This window comes from Pezoporus occidentalis, unplaced genomic scaffold, assembly GCF_034315485.1.
Source record: "Pezoporus occidentalis ecotype Australia unplaced genomic scaffold, CSIRO_AGI_Poc_V1 ctg32, whole genome shotgun sequence".
In the NCBI taxonomy this organism is placed as follows: Eukaryota; Metazoa; Chordata; class Aves; order Psittaciformes; family Psittacidae; genus Pezoporus; species Pezoporus occidentalis.
Genome location: NW_026915158.1, coordinates 4,338,141 through 4,361,140, shown reverse-complemented (window position 1 = coordinate 4,361,140; position 23,000 = coordinate 4,338,141). Strand labels below are relative to the sequence as shown.

Here is a 23,000-nt window from a genome sequence, read left to right as displayed (position 1 = left end):
GGTAGCGATCTCTATGGTAGCGGCGCTCCAGCGGCGCCTGGCGGCGGGGCGGGAGCGCGGTGAGGGCTCTCCGAAAGGAGTCCTGCTGCTCCGGGCAGCACGGGCTGTCCGTCAGGCGCACACGGTGCTCGGCGCTGTCAGTGTGCGTGCACCCAGCAGATGCGAACGGGGCTGCTTCCCGGTGGGGCACTTTTAGATTTAGATTAAATAGAAGGAGGAAGTTATTCAGTATGAAGGTGATGAGGCGCTGAACAGGTTGCCTAGAGAAGCTGTGGCTGCCCCATCCCTGAAAACATTCAACTCCAGGCTGGATGATGCTTTGAGCAACCTGGTCTAGTTGAAGGTGTCCCTGCCCAATGGTAGTGGGGTTGGAACTGGATGAGCTTTAAGGACCTTTCCAACCAGGTCCCATCACTTGAGAAACCAAGACTGCAGTAAGTAGCCTTTAACGGCAGGCTGGTGCTAGCCGCTGTGTGGAAATAATGACTGTAAAACACCAGTGAAAATGGCACAGGAGTTCACCGTCAACCAACCCAGCAGCTGCAGCAAGACCTCAGCTCTTGTGCAGAGCTACTATTTCACATCGCAGATGATGGTTACTGCTGGTTCTGCTCTTGTTTCTTCTATGGTTTAGTTAAGTGATAGTGTAAAAGCAGAAACTACTGCTACTGTACAACAGCATGAAATAGTTTGTGCTTTATAGGCTGAGAGTCCCTGCATAGTTTATCACACTTTCTCCTACAGACTTGAATTTGGGAGCCCACAAAGCAGATCTAGTTACATTCCAGAAAGTTTCAGTAGCAGCACAGTGAGACACTGCGTATGGCAGAGATTTATAATCCTGTGCGTTATGATAGCCCCAGACTGTGTGTATTTTAAAATAAGAGAGTAAATAAATGCTCTTAAAAGTTGCAAAATACCAGAATTGAAGTTACCCATGCCGTGACAGCAGCCACACCTGTGACAGCTTTCATAGGCTGTTTTTCTGATGAAAGAACTGTTTCAAGCATTACATTCAATAATACTGTAAAACATATGGGCAAGAAGAAGTAGTGATAGCGTATGTTACTTTTAAAAGATGTAATCAAGCATCAGTACTGCAGTGCAGCAGGGGTAAACAGTGTCTCTGCTCAAATACATTCTGTGTTGGGCAGATGAGTTATTTTTATTATTATTTTTTCACTGTAGTGAGATACCTAAAGTAAATGTGTCCCTTCAGGTTTCAGAGTCTGAAGTGTAAGTCATTAAAGCAAGGGTATCACACCTACTGGGGAGAAGAAGGATGAAGTAAACATCAGTGAGGGACTGTATCTAGGTGCAACAGCATATGTAAATCTGGTTTTTACTGTAAGACATTGTCTCTCCCCGACTCTGACAAATACATTGCACTACCAACCTTAAAAGCCATCTATCATGTCTGAAATCTTGTACCTTTTTTCTGACTTCAACAGATAGACTAATAGAAGGTATCACTTGGAATCCTAGAATAATTAGGGTTGGAAAGGACCTTAAGATCATCTAGTTCCAGCCCCCCTGCCATGGGCAGGGACACCTCACACTAAACCATGTCACCCAAGGCTCTGTCCAACCTCGCCTTGAACACTGCCAGGGATGGAGCATTCACAACTTCCCTGGGCAACCCATTCCAGTGCCTCACCACCCTCACAGTAAAGAATTTCTTCCTTATATCCAAACTTCCCCTGTTTAAGTTTTAACCCGTTACCCCTTGTCCTATCACTACAGTCCCTAATGAAGAGTCCCACCCCAGCATCTTTATAGGTCCAGTTCTGCCTATAAACTTCCCGATCTGTACTTTCAGTAGGTACAACACTGAATCCCACAAAAGTTCACTAGAGGGAGCGCTTGTTATTTGCATATAATAGATCTATTCATAAAGACAATTAAAAATAGGCTATAAACAGCAGATACTAGGTTTTGTATTCATGCCAGAATGCAGATCACTCTCTTCCTTTCTTGGAAGAGGATATAATTCTCCTAACTACACATGGTCTTATCTGTGTTCTTCTCTTGCTCTTCCTGAAATGCCCCATTTTCTTGACCTTAATGGTCATTTGTGGTAATGAAAGGCAAGATGTTACATGGATGCTTACATAACATAAAACAACAACCCAGTATGTTCTTTTCTTTCCTTCTCTCTTCCTCTCTAAAACACACCAAAGAAGAAGGAAAACTCTTTTTAGTTTAAAACTTAGATGTACCTGTTGGAGAGTGATTCATCTCATCTAAATCTTTTCTACTATATGGCATCCAGCAATACTCCTAGCACATGTGTTTTTAAAAGCAATTAGAGTACGTGGCACCCTGTCTTTACTTTCAGTGTGATTTCTGTTGTCACTGAACAGGGGACATTTCTTTATTCTCACTCTGAGAGAAAACAAAATGATTCACTGTGCAGTTGAGCAGTTTATGAATGGTACTTGGAGATGGAGGAAGCAGCACAGAAGGATCTCTCAGATGAAGAGATTGTGTGACTGTTGAAGAGCCATTTCAGTGTTGTTTTCAGACTCTAAATAGTCACTCTTCACAAAGCAAAATTAATCCCAGAAGTGGGTAGGAACAGAGAAATGAGTCTGGAATATATTGTTTTCTTTCCCATAGTAAGAAATGGCTCCACAAATCATTCAATTTCCTTTCATTAGTTCTAATAATTTTTTTTTAATCTAGCTGAGTGCTGTGTGTCAGTGAAGCGTGGGTGTGTAACAGATTGTCTACCTTGGAGAGAATGCATAGCATTAGAAGTAATATTGATGTTCTGATGCAGGGCAATTCCAATTAACTGGAATTAACCATCACTTCCTGTGGCTGGTTCTCCACAGGCCTAATTGTTGTATTCTGTTTAAAGTGGAAGAATATGACAATACAGATTTTTTCTTAGCAATTTATGGAGTGAAATGCAAGAGCTATTTTCTTATCTCTTCATCTGTTTCTGAATCAGAGAAGAGTAATGGGTTAATACCAGTAATCGTCCTCAACTGTATATTTCTCTTTTGACAAAAGGAAAAATTCCACAAGATTCTGTACCGGTGTAACTGTTGACACACCAAAGAATTTTTAAACGAGGTGAAACTGCATTGTTACATTTGTAGAACTATGAATTTCTGAAGAGCTTTTAAGCAGACAAGATCCCCTCTGTAGGTTCAGCCTGCCCTCCTCACTTATATTTCACCTAATCCAGAAAGACCATAGGTACTTTGGTAGATCTGGCGTAAGTATAAGTGACTATAGCATCAATTCTCTGTTTCAACAGCTTTGCCTGTAACCCAGCCTTGCTTCCCAGCACACACACATCGGGGAGGTCAGGGGAATCAATGACAGATGCTGTGCTAAGTTTTCATTATTATTGCTTTTTGCTCCTGACAATCCTTCTTCCTCATTTTCCAGGGTCTGATTGTGAAACTGAAAAGCTATACAAAGGGAGAATGAACAGGCGGGATCACATTTGATTTCCTCATAACACTGCTGTTTTCATACTGACAGATACTGTCAACATGTCTCAGAATGTGCTGTCAACCTTTACATCTTAAACCTTTTAACCTTTCATCTTAAAAAATGTCTTAGAGTAACTTGTGTTGACCAGATTTATACTAAGATGCAGATTAAGACAGCTGAAATAATCATCAGGTGGCCCAAATCACTGACAAGTTTGATCAAAGTTTGTTTCTGTCCCACAAAATGTATATACTTCTATACTTACCTGCATGCATCTATCTATATATGCACCCACATACATGTATGTATACAAACTATAATCGAAATGAAACATAAAACACATATCTAACATTTAAAAAAAATGCTGATCTCTGTAACAAATGCAGGCACTTCTGCAAGATTTGTATAATAGAACATTAGAAATCATCCATTGCATGTCTAAGCAACAATTCTTGCAGCTGTCAGTATTATATTGAAGCCTTTCAATCATTAATTTCTAACCATCTTTATCATGAGGCAGAACTATAAAGAAAGGTATGAGTGCTGTAAAAACTAAGCTGAGTAAGAAATGGTGTGTTATCAGCAAGTGGCAGAAATGTGAAAGTAAGGAGAAATAAGGCTAACAACTTTATTCTAGTGACATCAGCTTCAGGTACAGTGCAGTTTTGTCTTGACCTGCAGCACAGGAAAATCTAATACGTCATCTCTGTGTAGAAGTTACTTATTCTGCCAGTGTCTAGATATTTACATAAATCCTGGGCATTTCCAATATTCTGGCTTCAAGCCCCTCAATATCACTGCAGATGAGCTATTTTTCCTGAGTGTTCTGCAATAACTGAATGGAATAAAACTTTTCCCATTAGTTTGCTAGTTAACCCACATTTTCCTATTCTGTTTGCAATAATATTATAGGCATGACGGGAAGAGGTGCCAGGAGGAGAAGATTGCCTTATATTTCATAACTCTGAATGGTAATAATCTCTAATGTAATGACAGTCCCATATGAAAGATAAAGTGACAGTTTTCTGCAAGTGGGGAGATAATAAAAGGATCTGCATCAAATCATTTTAATTATAAAAGAAGTAATGAATTCTAACCTAACAGTGTATTTTCATCTACATATGCTACAGTCTAATTGTTGTCTCCTAATTTGGTATGAAATAACTACATGAATCAAGCTTTGCACCAAAGAGGCAAAAAAACTTATTTAGGTTAGTGCAAGGGTACCTAATTATGAGTCATAGGGTATTATTTAGAAAAGGGAAAATGTCACGATAACAAGATCCTTTGACCTATAAAAAGGGAAGTCATGATAACAGCCAGATTGTTTTGTTTAAAAGACATTGTAGAAAATAAATCTGTCTGGGCCACGCTGCAAAGCCAAAGAACTTTTTGTCTGTAGTTTCAGTTGCCCACTTTACCTTTCACTGGTAAACATAGGTAGTGTAATAAATTGGTATCTCTGCTAGATTTCAGTGATGCTTACTAGCAATCCAGAGCACTCTTACTTCTTTGAGTAAGTCTTTGCTTACTAAGATAAAGGCTGGACTTTTTTCATGTTTCTTTCCTTCTGATTATATGTTTAAATATTTTACATGTACATAGCTCATTGTATATTGTGGGTTATGGTTAGTAAGAGGACTTGAAGAATTTAAATTCTACATAAGTGTTATCTGCAACTCTATCATCTTTCCGTACACAGCTGGGCTATGCCAATTTTCTTTACAAAGATGGATGTTGTTCCTCTAATCTCAACCAGTTTATCAGGGACCATGACTCTTTCTAAGCAAGTTCTGCTGATCACAAGCTTTCAGGAAAGTATAAAGTTTTAAGGTAATGTTTGCAGTTGCCTTGACCCTCAGTTTGGCATTCCCTTTTTGTGCTCTGCTTGTCTTTCACTGAGATTCTCGTATGTTCTTGCTAAAACACTGAGTTTAGAGATATATGCACATCAGTTTAAGAGCAAAGCAGCATCCTTTTAAGAATGAACTCTTGAGGCCTGCAAAGTCCAAGTGCATGACAGCTGAAAGTAACTCTCTGCAGTATGCAAAAGAAAGCAATTTGATTGTTGAGATGCTTATCCAAGAGACTGAAATTGAATTTCCTCCATCAAAGTTTCTGCATAAATCCTTTCCAGCTAAAGGAATTAAGTCTGGTGATGCTTAAACTTGAAGTGTGAAGCTGTTGCTCCATATGGGCACACCTGCATACAGTGCAGAGAATAAGACATCTTAAGTGAGGTTCTAAAAACCAGTTAAAAGGAGCTTAAACAATTCAAAACTGAAGTTGGATATGGATATGGAGTCTTCATCTCAGCTCTCTGCAGGAGGCAAGTGCTGAAGCTCTCTCTCCCAAGGATCAAGTAGTTTATTTTTTATTTAGGGTCCTTGTAACCTGCAGATGAAGCACTCCAGAGACAGATAGGAAAAGCCTCACGCTCACAGGCCCTTGTTCTCATGGGGGACTTCAACCACCCTGACATCTGTTGGAAGGACGGCACGGCCCAGCACAAGCAATCCAGGAGGTTCCTCGATTGTGTAGAAGACAACTTCCTTCTGCAAGTAATAGAGGAGCCGACAAGGAGAGGTGCCATGCTTGACCTCGTGCTCACCAACAGGGAAGGGCTCGTTGGAAATGTGACGCTCCAGGGCAGCCTTGGATGCAGCGATCATGAGATGGTCGAATTTGAGATCCTCAGGACAGTGAGAAGAGCGTGCAGCAAGTTCACTTCCCTGGACTTCAAAACAGCAGAATTTGGCCTCTTCAGGAACCTGCTTAGTAAGGCTCCATGGGATATAGCCCTAGAGGGCAGGGGGGCCCAACACTGTTGGTTGATATTCAAGGATCACCTGCTGCAAGCTCAGGAGTGTTGCATCCCAACTAGAAGGAAGTGCAGCAGGAGGGTCAGGAGAACTCCTTGGATGGATAAGGAGCTGCTGAGGAAAATTCAATTGAAAAAAGAGGCTTATAAAAAGTGGAAGCAAGGACAGGCGGCATGGGAAGAGTACAGGGATGTTGTCCAGGAAGCTAGGGACCAGGTTAGGAAAGCTAAGGCCCAGTTAGAATTAAACTTGGCTTAGGGATATTAAGGATAACAGTAAGGGATTCTACAGGCACATAGCAAATAAAAAACAAACTAGGGAGAACGTAGGCCCCCTCAGGAAGCTCTTGGGAGAACTGGCTACACAGGATTTGGAGAAGGCTGAGGTTCTGAATGACTTCTTTGCCTTGGTCTTCAGTGGCAAAGGCTCTGACAAAACTACCCAAGTCTTGAAAGGCAGACAAAGGGACTGTGAGAATGAAGACCTTGGGCCCTCTGTAGGAGAGGAACTGGTTCGAGACCATCTTCAAAATCTGAACGTGCACAGGTCCGTGGGTCCTGATGAGATCCACCCATGGGTCCTGAAGGAGCTGGCAAATGAAGTTGCGAAGCCGCTGGCCATCATATTTGAGAAATTATGGCAGTCAGGTGAAGTTCCCGATGACTGGAAAAAGGGAAATATAACCCCCATTTTCAAAAAGGGGAAAATGGATGACCCAGGGAATTACAGACCAGTCAGTCTCACCTCTGTGCCTGGCAAAATCTTGGAGCAGATTCTCCTGGAAGGCATGCTAAGGCACATGAAAATCAACAAGGTGCTTGGTGACAGCCAGCATGGCTTCACTAAGGGGAAATCCTGCCTGACCAATTTGGTGGCATTCTATGATGTGGCTACAGAACTGATGGACAGGGGTAGAGCAGTTGATGTCATCTACCTGGACTTGTGTAAAGCCTTCGACACTGTCCCACACAACATCCTTGTCTCTAAATCAGACCAACATCAATTTGATGGATGGACCACTCAGTGGATAAAGAACTGGCTGGATGGCCGCACACAAAGAGCTGTGGTCAACGGCTCAATGTCCAGCTGGAGACCACTAACAGGTGGTGTCCCTCAGGGATCAGTGTTGGTACCGGTCTTGTTCAACATCTTTGTCGCTGACATGGACAGTGGGATTGAGTGCACTCTCAGCAGGTTTGCCAGTGACACCAAGCTGTGTGGTTCGGTTGATACCCTGGAGGGAAGGAATGCCATCCAGAGGGACCTCGACACACTTGTGAGGTGGGCTGATGCCAACCTCATGAAGTTTAACCATGCCAAGTGCAAGGTCCTACAGCTGGGTCGGAGCAATCCCAGGCACAGCTACAGGCTGGGCAGAGAAGAGATTCAGAGCAGCCCTGCAGAGAAGGACTTGGGGGTGTTGGTTGATGAGAAAATGAAGATGAGCCAGCAGTGTGCACTTGCAGCCCAGAAAGCCAACTGTATCCTGGGCTGCATCAAAAGAAGCGTGACCAGCAGGTCGAAGGAGGTGATCCTGCCCCTCTACTCTGCTCTTGTGAGACCTCACCTGGAGTATTGTGTGCAGTTCTGGTGTCCTCAACATAAAAAGGACATGGAACTGCTGGAACAAGTCCAGGAGGGCCGCGACGATCATCAGGGGACTGGAGTACCTCCCGTATGAAGACAGGCTGAGGAAGTTGGGGCTGTTCAGCCTGGAGCAGAGAAGGCTGCATGGAGACCTCACAGCAGCCTTCCAGTATCTGAAGGGGGCCTATAGGGATGCTGGGGAGGGACTCTTTGTTAGAGACTGTAGTGACAGGACAAGGGGTAATGGGTTAAAACTTAAACAGGGGAAGTTTAGATTGGATATAAGGTGGAAATTCTTTCAAGTTAGTGTGGTGAGGCACTGGAATGGGTTGCCCAGGGAGGTTGTGAATGCTCCATCCCTGGCAGTGTTCAAGACCAGGTTGGATGAGGCCTTGGGAGATACGGTTTAGTGTGAGGTGTCCCTGCCCACGGCAGGGGGGTTGGAACTAGATGATCTTCAGGTCCTTTCCAACCCTAATGATTCTATGATTCTATGATTCTTATGGCAGGAGGATTACAGGAGCTTCATCACTCATAGGCTCCTTTAGGTGAGGTGGGAAGCCTACATTCCTTTCCCATCCAAACCCGAAAGGAAACAAGCCCATGACCAAAATCATCAGGGCACATTTTTACAACATAGTTAAACCAGAATATTCTTAACAAAAATGTGTAAGCCTGTTATGAACCCGTGGTGTTTGGTTTCTAGCAAGCTCTTTCCAGCCCAGAAATGTGATAGTGTTTGCTGCTGTTCAAACTGCTGAGTTTAAAAGGTAACGGAAATTGCCCATAAATTGCCCCTGTTTAAAAGATAATGGAAATTAGCACCTAAATTGCCCTGTACACAAACTTTGTTGTGAATGCTTTTCTCAAAGGTCTGTTGCTCAGATGGCAATTAACTGACCTCGAGGCATGATGATATTCTCAAGGGGATGATATTCCCCTTAAAGGGATGATATTCTACAGCCTGTGTGATGCTGAGGTCTAAGTCCACATGCTGGTACTTGTAAGAAGTACTTGGGGAAATTTTAATTTGCATGCACAGTGTTTTTCAATTACTTTCACATTGGCTTAATCTCTTTTTCAGGTATTTTATTTTACACAAGGTATAGGCATGCCCTGCTGAATTCAGTGGTGCTGGTGAAAGACAACCATGTCTGCTGATCTGACAATGAAGCAGTTCCTATAAGAGCTTTCTCATTCAAGAAAGTGAATGCCAATCACCCAGCTCCAGCCTAGTTGACCCAAATGACTTTATCCATAATAATGGGGAGGTTTGTCCCATGCCTTCTTCTTTCCCCAGCTGCTGGCTGGCTGTGGGCAGATGATAACTAATTCCCCAGCCAGAATCAGGCAGAAGTCACTGCTTCAGTTCAAGATATTATCAGCTGCACGTACCTGTTTGGCTCTTTTAGTGGAGATTAAATACCACAAGCAGAGGCAGGAAAAATTTATATCTGATTACACCTCTGCTGCCCTCATGCACAGCCCCACTTACTGAACTATTCAGGAGCTGGGGCAAATGCCATATTTTAGTCTGCTGCAACCTACACTGCAAGAGGTCATTTGTAACTCTTGGCAAAAAAAGTGCAATAAGGTATATATGGAGCAATTGAGGTCAATGCTTGTGTATGTCACTTTAGGTTCTGCACTGCTGCCTGACTTAGAATCACTTTAATTAAATTGCACACTAGTCTAAAGTCAGAAACAGTAGAAAGGCAAAACTTACACAGTTCTTTTTCCATCTACCTCTCACCACTTCTCTGTGAAGGAAACTGACTGCAAATTTTGATGTTGCACCAAGGCAAAGAAAAAATGCTTGTTTGGAGCAGTGTCTTTTAGGAAGGCTTCTGTACAAAGAATGTGTTAATCTGTTTGTTGACCTTCATTTATACTCTAAAAGACACATGAGTCCAAGCAGTGTGCCCCACAGTAACTAGGTTGTATCTGAGTTTGGATAACAAGTGAAGAACAATGAAATACAGGCAATACAGAAAAAAATCATAGATAGCAACAGTATAAAATTTATCTTATATAGATGACCAAGCAAGAAAACAAATATCAATATTCAAATCTGAAGTGTCACCTTGAAGATCACTAACAGAACAACCTAATAGAGGAAAAATTTAATGTAACTTAAACTGAGAGACCAAACTTCATAGAGGGTATTGAGGAAGGGGCATTGGCACTGTAGCACAGACTGTAGCCCAGTGAAAGAGAGGGGGGCATATCTGCAAGCAAAGCACCTCTTTTACTAAATTATAATTGTATTAAGTAGGGCAAGTTCTTCTTATTGCCACCACTATTTTTTACCAAGTATTCCTAACTGTTGCTGGGAGTAATATACCTAAAACCAACATGGAGTTTTCTATTCTGTACAAAGAACTCTGAATATCTACTGGTTTTAATCATCACACTTTCTGACTTCTACTGCTTGGAAAGCCCCAACTTCCTTCTCACTTCTGAATCTTCTTACCTCAGATACTTTCAGGTTGTTGTATTTCCTATTCGCATGAGTGAAGCCAAGCTGGACATATGTAATTCTTTTCATCTTTACTAATGCTGTGAAAGCTGCTATGTATATTGCTACCCCAATCAATTTTGCTGCTATCCTCTACTGCTTAATATATAAAGTTCTCTTAGAGGAGCTCCTGTTAAATGATTTGTCTGTTAAGGAGCAAATGAATTGCTGGAGTAATAATTTCTTTCAGCATCCCAGCTAGATCTTGAAGGTGACATCCTGTTCCCAATCTCAGACAATTGCACCAGTCAGGAGTAATTCTTACCTGATGTGATTAGCATGGGAAGCTACTGCAGACAAGTTCTCTGGTTTAATAAAAGAGGAAAACAAATGCAAAAGAAGGTGGCTTAGCATAGGAATAGACTTTTACAAGGACAGCAGAGATTTGCTAGACACTGTTGGCATTACCTAATGGGATATTTGTGTCAGTTGTCTCCAAAGCAGCATGTGCAAGAAAATCCATGGGGTGCAAGAAGAAAATATTTTACCATTAATAAATAAAATAAAAGTATAAGTTTTTAAAATAGTGTTTATTTCACCTTTGTGTCATGCTTTTTCAATGTCAATTTTGATAGGTTTTATACACTGCATATTAGTACGACAGTACACATACATAACTTATTTATAAATAAACATGCATATACTGGGTGGGTGCGCTCAAAGATTTTTTACTGTTAGGGATTCATGGTCAAATAAGTTTGTAGGCCACTGCTCTGTGTCATACTGGAATCCCCTTGCACTGGACATCTCTCTGACCAGCTGCACAGCATGAGTCTCAGTGCAATTTAGGACATCCCTGTGTGGCTAATCTCAAATAAGAAGCACTATTGAAACAGGTTGCCTATTTTTTCCATTGTGGAAAGTTAATCTTGTGAGTGAGTACAGAGACAGATCTGGCTGTTAACATGGAGACAATTATACTGCTTCCTTCATACTTGTGTTCATCTTCTATTTGGATTGCACTTAGAATTTCAAGAAATTCTTTGCAGCTTTCCCTGCCTTATAGAAAGGCGGATGTACATTGTAATGTCAGTGTTGCAAAACCGTATGTCCATTCTGGAAAATACCTCTGATGGTGATGCAAGGTGAGGAAAACAGCCATACAGTGCTTCATGAGTAATGAGTGCATCTTCCAAAAATAGATTTTTGAACTGGGGAAAGAATATGTATCCTTTTAGCAAATATTCTAAAATAACTTTGTCAGTGATTAAAAGAAAAGGGGAAGAAGGTGCTACAGAATAACACATTTTTATTGGCATCCTACAGCAGAAATGCATTCAGTGAGAAAAGACTGAAGGAATTCAATGTGTTTTTAAAAATAAGGTAAGAAAATAATTTATTTATTAAGAATGTACAAAGTCATTAGGAGCAGAAGTAACTCTTTTCTCAGTTTGTCTGACTGACAGAAGTGTTGAATTTGTGGTAGCATTTGTTCAGTCTTTGTAGTTTGTAGAATTTGAGTTTGTCTAGCCTGGATAAGAAGAGTATTTCAAGGGCTTATGTAAGAAGGAGCTCATTCTCTGCATGATTTTGCCACAGGAAAAAGATATGAACAAATAAGGCCCCATCCAGCCCTATTTGCTTTGTGAAACTGTGATTGCCCTTTCTTATACTGTGAGTTATAAAAGGGTAAATCCAGGTTTTGGTCTGCCTTTACTTTGTGTGTTAGTGAGACAGATTCCAGAAGATTAAAACCCTCCAGACAAATATTTGATTTATAAATTCCCCAAAGTCCCATGGATTATAAATGATGTGCTTTTATTTTGCCACATTAATTGTGTAATTATGTAAAACTGTGCTGAATTGAGTACTATAGCAAACTATATTTTATTGAAAATGTCTGTATGGAATTCAGGCTTTCCTATGGTTAAATAAAGGTGTGAAAAACTTCCCTGTTTAAGGCAACAGCTGTTTTCTGAAAACAGGGTTTCAGTGTTACAATTACTGATCTAGTTAATTCATTTAGCTATGTATTTAGCTTTTGCTTAGTTGTGTATTCCCACTCATGTTTTATGATACCAAGTACTTTACATGTATGTATCCATCTCAAGAAAAGGCTGAAGCTTTCTGAACTTTACACAATTTAAGAGCCCAAGTCAGATTTTGCCTTCTAAAGTCACTTAGGCTTCAAAAGAAACATTTTACTCAGCATCCCTTCTAAAGACCTGATAGTGTGAACTGTGGGCAAGGTGCCCGCAGCAGCTGAAGTGAGTAGGATGGAGAATGCATAACAATGAAAACCAAAAGTCAGATAGCTGCTCAGTTTATTTTACTTCTGCTTCATGGATTTGCTGCAGGGAGAGGGACTGTTCTTGTTCAGCTCTGTGCACATGTGTTCAACAAACTGCTGAGAGGGGAAGTGAAACTGGCGTGGTGAGAGTGAGGGAAGGTGGGTAAGATGTGGATTCTGGAGGGACAATAGAGTGGAGGAAGGTGACCTGAATTGATGTCAGTGCACTGTGGTCAGCTGGAAAATGTGGGGAGAAAATGGACTCTTCTGTGGAAAGCTTTGACTGTCCTGGACAGACATCTGTGACTCTGGACACTATGAAGAGGCATCTTTGTGCAAAGCTGGTGAACCCGTTAATGAATCAATACTCATTGCATTCAGAGCTTAGGAATACTCAGGTTGACAATATACAGAGCTTTTCAAGTATTTTAGGTAAATCAATAATAGTTAAACAAAGGTTCTTTCTACAGAGAAAGGCTATTACAGAAGTGTTTTTTTTTTGGTGGGTGCTTTTCCTGTGGAACAGTTAGTGTGAAAAAGCCTGGTTTATCCACTGTTCTCATAGGGCAATTACTTGACAGCTGAGGATAAACCTCAGTGAGCCACTGGAAAAGTACGGCAGTTTTCAACAGTTTCTATATGACTTTTTTGAGAAGGATGATATGTTATGAAAGGGAATTGATATCTCCTGTAGAAAATCCCATGAAAGGATTAGAGAAGAGCCTGGAGTCTTATAGCTTTTCCTCTCTACATCTGTTTGATATGACACTATAGCCAGAGTTCAACATGTTAGCCTGGTACCTGTGCCTCTCTACTGAAAGGATAACTCCTAATGGGAAATGTTCGAAGTATTTCCTTTTCTTTTCAGTTGGGCTCTTTTGATCGAGTGCTTGCACCTTCACACACACACACACAGTAGCTGTATTGTGATTTTTTTTTTCCTCAGTTTTCTGCCCTGACATTTATTTAGGAAATTACTGGAGCCCATAAAACCAAATATGTACACAAATTAGAGTAGCTGAGAAGTGAGAAGAAGAGCACCCTTTTGCTTTCGCTTTACCATAAGGATGTCTTAGGGGCTGGTGAGGACAGGATGCCCCAGAGGAGCAAGCCAGGAGCCAAGGCTGGCTGGGAGGCTGGCAGGGCTGTGACCTTCCAAAAGGTCTGTTGAGCAACACCCAGAGGAGCAGGGATGGGATGGGATGGTGCCCATGGCCAGCACAGAGTCCTGCAGCCATCAACACAGCCACAGTGATGGGATGAGTACAAGTCCATCAGGGTGCAGCAGGTGATGGTCAGCAGGTACAGAGTTGGGCCCAGACTGTGGTGTAGCTCAGGCAAGGACCAAGACTAGGGATCTGTTCACAAATGCAGTTCCCAAGAAAATGGGAGATGCAAAGATGCCCCAGGGATAGTCACAGCAATTTCTGCCCTGGCAGCATGACCCCATGTTACCCAGCTGGGCAGCAGCAGAGACTGAGCAGGGGCAGCTTGACCCTGAGGAGAGGGGTAGGGCAGCTGTTGTTTTACCTCAAGTGTTTTCTTGGAAACACTTTGCATCATCGACAAAGTTGCTAGGTCCCAGCTGGTGCTCTCAGGGTCTTGCAGTGTGGGGCCACCAGTGTGAAAGAACTTTAGGCCATGGCCATGGCCTGAGAAGCCCATGCTGGAAGCAGAGGCTTTAAAGTATTTGTGCAGCAGGCAATGGGCATACTCAGTAACTCAATAAAATCCTTAAGCATTTGCTGTAGCAGATGAAACCTTCAGAAGCATCAGCCTCCTGGAACAGGGGCAGCACCCAAGGTGTGTTTCATCTGAGGAAACACCGTAATTTCTTGGAATCTTTGGTTTGTGGGGAAAAAAAAGCACAACTCTCTGTGTGTCTAGTTTTGTTCTGACTCAGACCAAACCCAAATCTTGAAAACGCCTGAACTTCCCAGAAACCTCAGCACTCTTTCTGATCATCTCTGGAAGGGGGCTCGCTCTGCCAATCACCATTTTGTTCCTTAGAAGCAAAAAAGGTTGATTTTGCACAAGTCTCTTTCAGGAAGCACATTGTTCTCTTGTGGCTGTGGCTGAAGTTTTCAGAACAGACTTTCACAGTAGAGAAGAGAGAGGAGTCTGCAGCTGCAATGAGGTAGGATAGACTGGAACATGTAAAAACATTGAAAGCTGAGAACATCATGCATTTGCTTCATACAGACACAAAAATAATGACTTTTTGTAGTGTGGTATGGACTGACTGCTCTGAGGAGGGGATAAAGGCAGACAGTTTTGAAATACCTCTCTTTCTACAGGCAGTGGTTAGACCATAACAGACATGCTAATTGATAACAACGGGGCTTATTTGTATTTCGATAGGAAGCTTCAATGCTCTACTTGATACTTCAATGCACTAAAAATATTGCTGACAATATTACTCACTTGAGCATGCAAATGAGCTTCACATCACTTTAATAGATATTAAAGTGTCTTTCCAGGCAGTGATGTAGCTCAAGTTAAACACAGGTAAAAGGTCTAATCTGAGCAATGTAGACATTTTCCACTTGTTATAAGAGGAGCTTTTTCCCTTTTTATTTATTTATCACTACCTCACCATTTACAGGCATGAGCAGTGACATGTTTTGGGCTGAATCTTCCGTGCAGTGAGAGCTGCTTGGCAAAACCATCTCAATATAAAAGCTGTAATGGAATCAAGGAAATTGTATAGTCTTGCTGACTCCCTTTAAATGGCTTATACTTTTGGCACTTCCACACAGGGAGATGGTTTATCTTCAGCTGGGCACAACAAAGTAAAAATTACCAGTGGTTTCTCCCACAGGGAGAAAACAGAGCTTTGTTGACAGTGTAAGTGCAGTTTCATTTATGGATTGAGAATGTGAGCCAGCCATGCCACAAAATGAAAGCCAGTACTCTGAGCTTTCTATTGCCTCATGTATGTATGTGCATGGAAACTACTTTTTCTATAGATGTGGTAGGAAATAAATCCTGCCTTAAATAAACTGATTGAATGATGAGCTTGTCAAATTGTTATAGTCCTGCTTGAAATAGCTTGAAACTGATTCTGTGCCAGTGAAGGTGCTCAGAGATAAATATGGCTTGAAGTTTTTTAACTGTTGGATGTTAAACTGACTTGGTAGTAAATGAAGGCCCTGCTGTAATTCATAGACAAGTTGTGAGCTAGCTATGGAGGTAAGGGACACCATTGCCAAAACACAAGGAAAGGAAAAGGAAAGCGATGAATAATTTGCAATTCAGTGCTTTCCTTTTTTTCTGCCTTCTCATGCTGGTGATGGATACTAAGTTCATTTTTCAAAATCTGCTTGTGAAACAGCTGAAAAAATGCTCATGGCCCTTACTAGTGAGGAACATGCAATGAAAGGGAATGCAAACACTGTTTTTTGACTTGTTTTGTATTTGTGAGGTTAAAGTTCACCATAAAATAAGCATGAAGGCACAACATTAAGGTGAAAAGACTTATGGCACCTGGTCTGAGTCAGAGCAAAAAAGTCCCTTTCTTCAGAGACATTTCAGGTGCTTTATTACTGTAAGAAGACCAGTAATATGGGAATGAACTTTTGGTTACAACACTTTGTTTGGGGGTCACAAACTTGCCATTTCAGTCATGCATCAAAGCATGGCATTAAACATGTTCTTCCTGCCCTGTCTTGGCAGCAGTTCCCTGGAAATGAACAATAGGGATTTTCAGCGGGTGCCACTGCCTCAGCTTCAGGAATCCAGAAGTGATGCAGCAGCATCTCTCTTGCTATGATCTGCTCAACCTGAGGCAGATCTCCATCTAGCTGAGATGAAGGCACCTGCCTTTCTGTCCTCAAATCCCAGGCACCTGCATCCAAAGATGTCCTCTGCAGGAAACCAAGCCACCTGACTGAGTCCCAGCCTGGGAGTGTGTCCCAGGAGCTCTGAGGCAGGTACAGGTGTTTTGCTTACAACATTAAAAACTCTGTCACCCCTCAGCCAGACATTTTAGGATCCTACATTGGAATGGCTATATTTATGTTATCCCAATGCTTTGCATGAGGACCGACTCCTTGTGATGTTTGAAAACAAGTCTGGCTCACTTTGAAGTTGTTTATTGGACAGTACTGAATTCTGATGACTGTATTGTGGGCCATTGCTTCTTGGACTTTAAGATTTTTTTCTATAACTATTTTTTTACAGTTATTTGAATTATTCTTCAGGGCTACCTGGATGAAGCTATCAGGACTCAGCAATTTTTTCCTCTCAGTTGCCTTGAAAGCACCAAAGAGCCCAAAGAGTCCCCCAAAAGCAGGATATATAGAAGATGCTTTCTCACCTTCTGTACACACTGTGTTATTTTTCTTCTGCCTCCAAAAGTGCCAGATTTTTCTGCTGTGGATGAGCTCTACCCAGAAGCAGAAGTCAGACACAGTAGATACCTTGGCAGGAGTGAGTCAAATGGAAAAGGGACAAAAGGAAGTAAAATGCTCAGTATAAATGAATAAACTGTCCTCCACAGGGAGTTCAGGCAGGAGATGGAAGGCCAGATTTCATACTGTCCAAAAAAGATTGTTAAGATTTGTGTGTGGGAAAGGGCATGCTAGTAAAATAGTTGTGAAGACAAGTGGAAGAAAGAGAGTATTACTGAGTGTCAGAGATTATCTTCCACCCTAGGACAGCACATATTTCCATCCCAAGCTGTGCTGTCAGTGTTGGTATCTGCTGACTAAACCCCAACACTTTTTCATTGTTGTAATACCAGTTTGCCTGCTCGTTGCTAATAAGCACAATTGTTTCAACACAGAAACATCAATCGAAACTTTTATCTCGGGACTTGAATATATGCTTTTTCACATGGAGGAAAAGTCAATGGAGACAGTGTCAAAAAATGTATGAATTATAGCAAGATTCTTTCTTTTTCTTTCCTTCATGTTTACTTTACGTTGTTTCTTGAAAAAATAGAACAGAGCTCCAAAGAGCAGGGTAGCAACACAGCTGCAAGAATTATCTCCCAGGGCTGATTTCCACTAGAACAGATTACAGTTTGGAGGAGCGCAAGGCCCTTGCTGGAGGTACCGCTGTAAACCAGCGTGCTTGCATGGCACCACCTGGTGGGTAGCTGCCCATCACTACAGATTCGAAATCCGACATGCATGATGGCGATTCCTGAATAAGTCTTTTGCATTTTTTCTACGGTTGGATTCACACTCAAGCCCAGAAGCACCCCCTCCCTCCCCCCCCTCCCCCCATCCCCCCCAGCAGATGCACAAGGGGAAGGGTGACTATGGTTATGTAGTCAAAGAGCAAACTTTCTCACAATGTTTGTACAGAGGGAGAGTGACTTTTCAAGCTATTATCTCCTAGTTTTCATAAGTTTGACATCCCAAGCTACTTTTAAAAATGTCATTTTCCCTTTAATAAATGCCTGTCTTCCTTTTGGAAACTTCCTTTCCTGTTGATCTGGAAACATTTAGTCAGCAGTTTATATTCCATGCTGCAGCTGCAAAAATATCCTTCAGAGTAGGATTCACCTACATCTCGCACCAGTAGTATGACTTCTTTTCTATCAGTGCAGCTGCCTGGGATTCTTCTACCTGGTCATATTCAAAACGGCTGATGAGGCTGGATTTCTCTCTTTTCTCTCAAGGGAACTTTTCTTGTGGATAAATGGAACTGGTTTAGGTTCAACTCCAGATCACCTCAGATCCTTTTTTAATTGCATTCATTTATTCCTTTCAATTAGAATTTGAACTTTCTTCTCACCCGTTTTTTGCTCTTAAAGAAAGTTTATCATCCCCCTAGTTGCAAAAAAAGGTTTTGAATGTATGAATTTCAGTGAATGACAATCTATAAAGCTAGTATTAAAGGAAAAAAAAACTGATTTTTAAAACAACCTCTTTATATTTCTCACATTTAGTATTTCTAGATACATGAGACTGGCAGTAGGACCTCCAGGTAAAAGTGCTAGAATTAAAAATACACTGTTACTTTCTGGTCCCATGCTCTAGTTCTGCAACATTTAATTTGAAAGGTCTGTAGGCATAGCTAACAATACCCTAGACTTAATAATCTGGAGCATCAGTTGCACAAACTGGTACTAACTCAGATTCATGTTTTTAATTTTTCTAACCTGTACACCCACAGAAATGAAATAGTTATTTCTCTTTATGAGGAACTGGGGGGAGGGGGGAGATTACTTTTATACTCATTTGTTATCACATTTCTTCTAAACTACACTCAAATAGTTTAGTTTCATATACTGAGTATACCATGGCCAGTTTTGAGAACCTGCATGCTGAATATATGCTCAGAAATGGCAGTAATGAGTTTAACTTATTAATACACCCATAAGTTAAGACTTGCCTGTCTGGAGTAAGTCACAAAGTCTAAAATGTAGGTGTCTGGGTTAATCTTCAACTGGAAGAAATGGGCACTTCTAGAAAGAGATTTCATTTTATTCCAGGACAGCAATTTCAGAGACATGGGACAGACTGCCCTCCAGACAAAGCTAATGTGATTTTTAGCCACAAAACTGCTGCAGTATCAGCTGATGAGCGTTGGAGCTTTAAACTGACTCTTATCTGGCCTTATAGGGTAGAGGAAGATGAAAAGGAAATGTTATCTTTGCTGACAAAACAAGGGTGAAGGTTGCTGTAAGCTATAGCTGGGCCTAAGAAAACTTGTTCATAAAGTTTGGAACTAGATGATCTTAGGGTCCTTTCCAACCCTAACTATTCTATAACTCTATGAATCAACCAGGTTGGAAAAGTCCCAACCATTACCCCAAGCACTGCCAAGGCCACCACTAAGCCATGTTACTGAGGGACTCATCTACACAGTTTTTGAACACTTCCAGACAGTGATTCCACTGCTGCTCTGGGCAGCCTGTGCCAAAGTCTGACAACCCCCTTGGTGAAGAAACTTTTTCTAATATCAAAACTAAACCTCCCCTGCAGCTTCAGGCTGTTATCTCTTGTCCTGTTCCTTGTTACTTGGGAAAGGAGATCAAACCACCTCCATCCTCTCCATCTCCAGTTTGTACAACTGGCCAAGTCTGAGTTAAGTAAAGTAATGGTGGCAGTGAAGAGGGAACCAAGGGAAGTGTTTGGATTGCAATTGCTCCTTCACATCTGCAGTTCAGTGCTGGCCTGTGTCTTGGCTTTGGTCAAACGGTGGCAAGTCCCTGAGGGTAGTCAAAGCTCCCTAGCTGCTCTTTGATCTCACAGTCAAAGCAGACACCCTTGAAGACATATCAGGCTTCCCGAGTAGTCACAGTCTCCGCTGCAGCATTCTGAAAGTGTATTTTGGGGGACAGAGCCCTGCATTGCATCCAGCCAGAGCCTGCTGAAGGGAAAGAAGCTGGGGAGAGGGGGGGATAAGGAGCAAAGGCTTTGTAATCAGCAGTTTTGATTTTCCTGAATGTGACCTGGCATAAGTTAACAACAGAGGAATCTTGGAAAAGGGCTGGCTGTCCCTCCTGCTGCTTCTCTTCCCTTCCCTGGGACAGCAATTGTTTGCTGCTGCCTTGCTCTTGCAGGAGCAGGAGGATGTTTGTGGTGCCAGCTGTTGCTGTTAGGGAAGGGACAGAACAGCTCATATCAAAAAGGGAGAGCTAGTGACTTCTACATTGAAGGAGGATCTTGCAGCATGTGGGAAGAAGAGTTTCATGCTCATGAAAATGCATACAATTGTATGGGGAAGGAAGGCGGTGTCAGTAGAGGCTTCTACTTGTGTGATGAAGAAAATTGACTTACTGAGCAATGACATTTATTTACATACTGTGTAGCTTAATGAGCTGCAATTACTGACATACTAGCCTTAATTTTTATCCTGTTTCCTGAAATCCTTTCTCCTTCTTAAGTCTGGGTATTCCCTAACGCTTCCTCATTAGGGAATGCAAACTAACTGTGTCATAAATTGCTGATTTAGAAAACACGTTTGATTTTTTCCCCATTGTTATGAAAAACAATAGATGAGCTTAAACCTGCAGGAAGTGTCTCTTATCATCCCCAGCCATAGGCTCATTAAACATACAGCCTCTCACATTTGCAGCTATGTTTCTAGAATCAGAAATTACAAATGGGTCACTACATATTAATAAAAGCTGAGGCTCCCCTTCATCTGTGAATGTGGGTGTCAACAAGGAAGATGAATAATATCCCCCGTACCTGAGCAGGAGGAATTTTCAGGATAGAAAATCCAATACAAATTAGCTTATGCTGTGGGAACCAGGGAAACAAAATATTTTGATCTTCTGGAGGCTTACACATGTTCAACAACTTGAAAATCTGCCGGCCATCTAGCTGCCACTGTCAGTTGAAAATCCTTTCACTTTCCACCAAGGCCTTAAGGTTAAAGATACTTCAACAGTAGATGGGGAAAAAGAAATCAAACCCAGAGAAAAGTTTGCTTCAGGTCGTAGCAGGGCTTTTTGTTTTCATAAAACCATAGTGCTAGACCACACAGGAAACAAAGAATTCCTGGAAAATATATAATTTTTTTTTCAATTTTCCCTTTTCTCATGTGGCTCCTAGGTCCTTCTTAAGAGTTTGTTCAGTGCTGAACTGGTTTGTGAGGACCAAGGAAATGCTGCTGCAGATGCTTTTTGGACACTGTCAGCCAAACTGGCTTGCTTCTCTGCCACTGGATTCAGGTTTCCCAAAATATTCCAGGTCATGTAGGAGAAGCAGTGGCTCACACTGGTCCAGCAGGCAGGCCATCTCAACTGGGATAGATACTGGTGCTTTCAGTGTTTCTGTTAGAGCTATACAAATATGCTAGGGCCTTCCTCCAAACGACTTCAGATTCATTTGCTCACTCATGGGTGTATTTTCCTGCAGCTATAGTAAATGCTCCCATACTTGCTGCTGGCCAGGGAGCCTGTCGTGGTTTAAACCCTAGCCAGACAGCTTGTTCACTCACTCCCAGTGAGTGGTGCCGGGCTGAAAGCAATCGAGCCCCCCCCCCCGGGGCTCTCCACTCCGTGAGCTGCTCCCTTGCTTTCAGGGAAGGGAGTTCAAGCTGTCATTTGGCTGCTGCTGTTAGGCCTGTTATAATTGCATGTGGCAGCATACAGCCCACAGGAGGATTTTGGTGCCCATCAAACAATTGAGAACACCTGCATTCATTGTGTCAGTAGCTCGGCATCATGGCAGAAGTCACCAGGAGAGACTGTTACCTGTCTCCTGTAGGAACAAGTCCAGAGGAGGGCCACGAGGATGATAAGGGACAATATGCCTTATAAAAAAACAAAATGAAACAATAAAAAACAAAACAACCCCCCCCCCCCAAAAAAAAAGACCCCCAAACAAACCACAAAAAAACCCATAGGTTTAAATCCTACTAAATTTAAGCAACCTAAACATGTAACGCACCTTCTAACCAGAATCCTGTTAGCAAGAAATGGACTGAATCCAGGGTGACAAGAGAAAATGGAACTGGAGAACAGAGAGGAATAATAATTGAGAAGGAGTAAAACACACATTAGTGGAAACTTTTATTTGGTGGAACAGCTATTCAGAGTACCTAAGGAAACATCCATTCCTGATGCATTATGTACAAATGCCAAAACTGCTATTAAAACTGGGAGACATACTAAACATTGTGGAAAATTATTTTTAAAAATAAATATTTATTTATGGAAGAAAATGCATAGTATTTTCCAAATTAAAAATAAAGTTTTTCTGACATGTAAGGGAATTTGCTGCTTAAATACACATAATACACACATTTTAGAAATAAAATGTGTTCTTTACTTATTTGGCCTTCTTTCCTAAAAAAGGGTAATCCCAGAACAGATCACCAAATCCATCCTACCGCTCTGGCAGCATTAGTTAACAAAACAGGATAGATGCCCGGCAGTGAAAGCTGCCCACTGCCCTGACAGCCCTTCCCTCACTTTCCTGTCAGCCCAGGCTCCTGTCATGTCTCCCGTAGCTGTTATATGCCTCAGGCTTCCTCTGTGAAATTCCCCTTTAACTTACCCGGAGGTCTTTGCTGTGTGGCAAGGAGAGCCTGTGTGGCCTGCTGTCTCCAGGAAGGAGCCGGCTCTTCAGGTCCATGCTCTGTCACCCTTCACAGTTGCTTTCTGCAGAAGAAGGTGATGCTCCAGTTCAGGCCAAGTGAAGAAGCCTCGGGCAATGCCCAGGAACTGTTCCCTTGAAGCTGCAAACACCTGAGATGTTCAGGACTGCTCCTTTGGTGTGACTCCTCTTCAAGATTTCACTTCCACTTTGGAAGATACTTAGCACTTTTCAGCACAGGGATGACAGATAGCAGCTCACTTTCATGTGTTTGTTGCCCTGAGATGTTTCCCTTAAGAAACACCACTTAGGTGAGAGACTCTGCTTAAACAGTCCCCTCTTTAATTCCATTGTTGTTATTTGGGTACAAAGAGTTTCAGCAAAAGGCA

General features: G+C 42.0%; 1 protein-coding gene across 1 annotated transcript in view; it reads left to right on the top strand.

Annotated features, from left to right (window-relative positions):
• Positions 1-11,671: 11,671 nt before the first annotated feature.
• The window catches only part of P2RY8 (P2Y receptor family member 8), a 51,375-nt gene continuing 40,046 nt past the window's right edge, over positions 11,672-23,000 (top strand). Inside the window, exon 1 of the mRNA XM_062628698.1 lies at positions 11,672-11,700. The gene's annotated coding sequence lies outside the window, so the exon portion shown is untranslated. The remainder of the gene's footprint in view (positions 11,701-23,000) is intronic.